Below are 6,331 nucleotides of genomic sequence, written 5' to 3' on the forward strand. Positions count from 1 at the left end.
CTCCTCTCTCTCTCTCTCCTCTGCTCTATCAGAGACTCCCTAACTGTACCGCCGATTTGCAGATCCTTAATCCAGAATCAGTTTAGGATAGATAATCCCAGGGGACCGGCTAAAGGTATTTGCTTCTCTCCCCCACCCCTCTCTCTGATCTGTTTAAAAGCCCAGTTAATGAGATTGCACCTCCAAGGCAGGAGTACCGTTTTCCCTAGTCTGCTGTTCAATTAAAGGTAATAAAATATAGACAGAACAGATAGGAACAAGGCTGGTCTGCAGAAGACCGCGTAGGGTAGTGGGATACAGGATGCAAGATGAGCGCACTGGGTTTATAGGACCCGTTGCCAGCACTGGACAGGAGTGCCCCCAACAGGCTGTGGGGTCAATCATTTCTCCCAGCAGACTCTTGGCCCATCAAGGCACCTGCAGTCTGGCTGCATCCGCTTTGGTCCTGCAGGCACCTCAAGCGGGAGTGGGGATGTGCGCCCCGGCTCCTTTTATCTCCAAGCTCCGGTTCTCTTTCCACTCCGCGCGCTTCCTCCCCACCCCACTCTCTGCTACTCACCTTCTGCTTTGGCCACTCAGTAAAGCTGAAGCTGGGAACACTCGCGTCCGCGTGGCACCCAGAGAAAGTCCGTTATTTCTAGCTACAGCACTTGTAGCCTGTGTTTGCCGCTGGCTTCTGCTGGGTGGGCGGTGCCCGCCGAATCGGGCAGGGCGGGGCAGGGCGGGGCTGGGTGCTCCCTTCTGCTGAGCATCCCGGGAGATGTAGTTCAGGGGAAGTCCTTGCAATCCCTTCGTTCGCGTCGTCCAGCACCTTCAGGAATTTGCTCTTCTGGGAAACAGTTTCCTCCAACCAAGCATTTACCCGCCTGAGCTTCGAGCTATGGCCTGTCTAAGGTGAGTGTGTCTCCCTTGCGTCCCCATCCTCTCATCCACCCGCCTCTAGTGCAGCCACAGGATTCTGGAGGACTAGAGAACCAAGCAATACCTTTACTTCCAACTGTGTGCCAAGCAAGTTGCATACTTTGTCATATTGAATAGTCAAAACACACTTTCAAAGAGGAAGATTTTTCTTATCAATTTTCTTTTTTAAAATGAGGAAGAGGGCTCAGAGATTCATTGCTCCCTGCCCACAAAAGTTAGGAGATCAATAAATAGTAGCATTTGAAATCTTATCCAACAGTGTGATTCCAAAGTCATTGCCTTTCCCATAAAAAGGGCAGAATATGAACACCGAGAGTAACAGTGTCAGATTCTCCCCGTACTTAATGTTATATCTTGGATCTGTTGAATGTATTACTAAATTAAAAGTCAGGATCCTTTATTGACATGGCCTTTCCTACACAGTTTACTTAATTCATTCATTTTTAGAGGTATTGTAAAAGTCCTCAAGTTTACAGAATATCTGAATTACAAAATGCCCAAACTCATGCTATTGGTAATCAGTGAGTTCTAAGTGTTATGTTATACTGACTGGGGGAGGAGGCCAGAGCAAAGGGTAAGAGAGGGGTCAGGTTTGGTAATGAAAATTGAAGATTGACGCCACTCTTGAGATAGAACAAGCTAACACCCTCCTTTATTCAAAGTAATCTTCAACAGCACATCTTGGAAATAATGTGTTTTGTGGATCATCTCAGGGTGTGATTTTTGAGACCACTGATTCCATCCAAGGAACATAGGATTACAGTATCTATGGCATTTTCTGCTTGCAAGTAGTTCACATAAATGCTGCGGTCACACTTGAGAGACAGGTTGGCTTCTTAGAGTGACACAACAAATGATAATACCATTTTTTTTTTTTTTTTGCTTCACAAACATTTTACAAAAGTCAATCTCATGGTTCTCATTTCTTCCCTGGCTCACTATACTATACAGAGAATGTATTTTCTCTGTTCCTCTATTCCAGCCAGCCTTCAAAGACTCCCTTGCCAACCTTATTTATGAGGGACCATCCCAGGACTATAGATTGGCAATTGAACCCAAACATAGTGTAGGTGTCAAAAAGGGAACAACTAAGATGTTAAAATGTCCTGAGCTGATGTTAAATAAGGAGGTGCAGAAGGAGCCTTGGATATTTAATTAAATGAGGAGACATTAGCAATATAAAAACTAGCTTTAGATAAAGTTCATTAAAACATCATGGTTTTTAAAGTGGAAAGCATAGCCAATGTCAGTTAATAGTAACTATCAATGATAATATGTTACCACTTTCTGTAGATGTTTACACTTTCTGTAATATGTTACCACTTTCTGCAATGTTGTTAAACTCATTTTGCAATGTAGAAATCAAAGTTTGAAAAAGTATATTCTTGCTCCACCAAAATCCAGGACCCAATAACCGAGATTCTAGTTTGCTTGCGTCTGATTTCATTATGGGCATCTTTGCCACCACACTATGCCCAGTCGTGTTTTGCCATTTGTTTTTCATGGCGGTCATATGTAAGAGGTAAAACAGAAGTGTAAACACTGATGGTTTCTCATGCCAGTCATCCCAGGACTGTGACATCTTGGGAGAGTAAAGGACAACTTGGTAGACTGATGGAATAGGTAAGCCACCAGTGCCATAACACACTGGTGCAGTTCAAGTGTTGGTACACACGGAAAAATGCTATCAGATTTAATTAGGAGGCTGAGTTGGCATTTGATATAAACAAGGTCATTCTAATAGTTTTGCATGGAGTGCCTCAGAGAAGTGAATTGCATACTATTAGAGAGGCTTCATACAAAAGACAGACCCATTTATTAGCAGGGTTAAGACAGGGATTTGTCTAATGGGATTATGCAGCCCCCATAGTCTCCCTGATGCCTAATTCTAATTCACATCTCTTACATGAGGTACTTTGCTTCTATGCCACCTCCAGAGGAATCTATCTCCTGTGAATCTGTCAACACTAGAATTTTTTCTTTTTTCTTTTTCCTTTTCTTCTTTCTTTCTTTCCTTTTTTTTTTTTCTCTTGAGACTAGGTTTCTCTGTATAGCTATGGCTGTCCTGGAACTCATTCTGTAGACCAGGCTGGCCTCGAACTTAGAAATCTGCCTACCTCTGCCTCCCAAGTGCTGGGATTAAAGGCGTGTGCCACCACTTCCTGGTTGGAATTTTAAATATTTATTATTCACTACCTTGTGTCATGTCTTGAATGGCTAGATAACTACTAAATGCTGTTCAACTTGTGATGTAGGCACCTAAGTAAATATCTAATGGTGACTGTGAACACCTTATGGTCATGACTGACATGTCGAACATCTTACAGGATGCAGACAATTCAAATTTCTCTTTCAATCAGTGAAATAATATTACAAACCTCAATTAAGACATGTTATGATTATCAGTTATTTTATCATTTCCTATTATCACACATGCACATAAAAATAAAACAAAACATTGGACTCTACATACTCCTTATCATTACAAACTCAATGGGGGATGCAGAGGAGCCTCACTGGCTAACTGTACTTATTCTTGTAGGGAACCTGGGTTCAAATCACAGAACCTGTATGACAGCCCACAACGATTCATAAGTCCAGGCCCAGGAAATCTAACTCCCTTTTTTGGTACCAGGCATGCATGTAGTTCACAGACATACATGTAAGCAAAGCACCCCAAAACATAAAATAAATAAGTAAATCTAAACAAAAATGAAGTTGATTTCATGTGAATATACTACAAAATTTCCTTCAGAATGTTGCAGAGAAAAATCATAGAGAAGGGTGGACAGAATTCCTGAAAGACAAACTTCGCAAAAATTCATTTTCTGAATAAAAAGAAAGACACTTCCAGCCTTTAGCCTTTATCATGCACTGTCATATTCAAAACATTCCCCAAAGCCTGACTCTGAAACTTTTTCTCAGGAGTTTTTCTTGGTCAGCTTCCTAAACTTCCTCCTACTTGGCACTCTACTGGCATAATTCACTTCCCTTTAAGTTGGGATTTTACATATGCAGAAGTATTCCATATATACTTTACACTGCTTTCTATATGTTTCTCCTTCCAAAATAAAATTCAGCTTCCTTGAAAACCAGCCTCTTCTATTACAGTCTATGAGCATGACATAATGAAGCATGTATCCAGTAGCAAGAAGTATCTGCTAGCAAAGCCATTGGCCTTAGAAGAATGATAGCATTTAGAATCCATATAATGATTTTTATTTACATAAATTTTAATATGCCCCAATTTACTCTGGTATTGGAGGAATAATCATTATTATGCTAGATTAACTAGTAATAAAATAGATTCCAAGTAAACTGACCATTAAAGTCAAGAGTAGTACTGGGACTTTTAACATCCAGCCTCTTTACAAAGTATCTCATCAAATTTCTCCCCTCAGCCAAAATAAGGACTAATTGCAAATAAACTTCCTTCAAGGACTTAATGATTTCATGAGAGGCTGAGCAGTGGGAAAATCAGAAGATGGTTTTGGGATACTTTGGTTAAAATTTGGAAACAGTCCAGGTTGATGCTTCTAAGTTATAGAAGGCTGACAGTGTTTATAATTTAAAGAAGGCCTCATTTGTTAGAAAAACTCTATAAATAAAAAAACATTATACATTTAATATGTACACTTACCATAGCTATTCAGGTTTGTTAAATAAGCCCCATGCCTGAACACTGACAACAGAAGAGGCCAAGAGTCAGTGGCTTTACAGAGAGAATTCCCCAGCTAGAAAAGTGTTTTTCTTTTCCTCTTCTCTTCTCTTCTCTTCTCTTCTCTTCTCTTCTCTTCTCTTCTCTTCTCTTCTCTTCTCTTCTCTTCTCTTCTCTTCTCTTCTCTTCGCTTCCTTTCTCTCTCTCTCTCCTTCTTTCTTTTTCTTTCTTCTTCTTTCTTTCTTTCTTCCTTTTCTTTGAAAAAAAATATACAAAGTCTCCCAATTTGTATTAAGTAATTCAAATTCCTTTCAACACTGGATAAATTGAAAAAAGTTAAAACTGTGAAAAATGTCTGAATATCAGGAATTTATTCATGTTCTGTTGAGGGTAACTAGGAAATTTGGACACAAATGTAAATTATTCCTTCCTTGAAGACATGTAAAATTATTAAAGTTGTATTAATAATTCAGAGGACAGAGGCTTGGCAAAGCACAGGAGACACTACAGTTTTGTTTTACATAAAATGTTAAATGAGTCCTGAGGGGATAGTGAAAGACTAAGAGCTAAAAAGAAACAGGTCAGAGGGTCTTAATGTCACCAAGCTATCATAAATTGTTGCTTTTCCCTTGACATTGGCTTGAATCCTGAAGTGCTTCATCCCATCAGTGTGTACCAGGAATCAGACAGCCCCTTACAGGGAAGACTTCATGACTTTCCCTAAAATTTTACCAAAGTGATTTTGAAATGATAGGATACCACTTTCCTAGAAAGAAAAGAATTAGATGCTGTCCACAAAAATGATACCATCACTATGAAACAGCACTGCAAATTACAAATAAAGAAATCATCCATGGAGAAAACCCATATCCAAAGGTAGCATATTATATAAATCGATGTGTATTTAAGAACATAAAATCCTATGTATTAATAAATGCAAATCAAATTTTAAATAAGAGATATAGATATGGATAATGTGCATATAATGGCAGATATTGAGATAATGGCAGAATTGAGAACAGAGTGTAAGGCATTGTAAGTCACTATGAAAGTGTGATAGGAGGAAGATTTGTTTGGTGATAAGAAGTTCTACATTTCAAGTTAAATCTTTGTACAATTGGTATCTAAATGTCCATGACATGTATGGAAAGGAAAAATTTCACCACTAACCAATAAACTGAGATTTAAGACACAGTTAAATGACAAGCCCATCCACTAGAATAAATGTCAAAACAAAGAACAAGAGATTTTTGTAAATTATAAAGCAATCAAAATCTCATATGCTGAATAAGGGGATGTAAAATAAAATAATCAATTTTGATAATTCATTTAAGCACAAAAGTTAAACATGAGCAAGAAATTGCCTTAGATTTTCCTCTAGAGTGATGGGTGTACGTGGGACAAAGCCCATGCAAGAAACTATCGATAAACAAGAGAATAGATAAGTATATTACAAAATATTAGTATGTTGAAATGTAGATAGTAAATAAACTAGAATTGTATTCAGAATGGATAAATCTCACAAAGATAATTATGAAGTACAGAGAAAATCTGTATTTATAAATAAGATGATTTTCTTTTCTGAACAAATTTTGTAAAAGTTGGGATCCTGAACTACGTGTCTTAATAGTTAATTACAACTACATGAAAAGTGGGAGAACTTTAAGATGACATTCTTCAGCTCCAGACACCGAATTCTAGAAGTATGTATTTTAAGAGAAATGTCATGAAGTGCTTTGGAAACAATTGTAC

General features: G+C 38.4%; 1 protein-coding gene across 1 annotated transcript in view; it reads right to left on the reverse strand.

Moving 5' to 3' along the window:
• Tmem74 (transmembrane protein 74) overlaps positions 1 to 671 on the reverse strand; it is a 4,591-nt gene extending 3,920 nt beyond the window's left edge. The window contains exon 1 of the mRNA XM_021217333.2: positions 560 to 671. The gene's annotated coding sequence lies outside the window, so the exon portion shown is untranslated. The remainder of the gene's footprint in view (positions 1 to 559) is intronic.
• Between the last annotated feature and the right edge of the window lie 5,660 nt (positions 672 to 6,331).

The sequence above is a fragment of the Mus pahari genome, chromosome 17 (genome assembly GCF_900095145.1).
Source record: "Mus pahari chromosome 17, PAHARI_EIJ_v1.1, whole genome shotgun sequence".
Classification (NCBI taxonomy): Eukaryota; Metazoa; Chordata; class Mammalia; order Rodentia; family Muridae; genus Mus; species Mus pahari.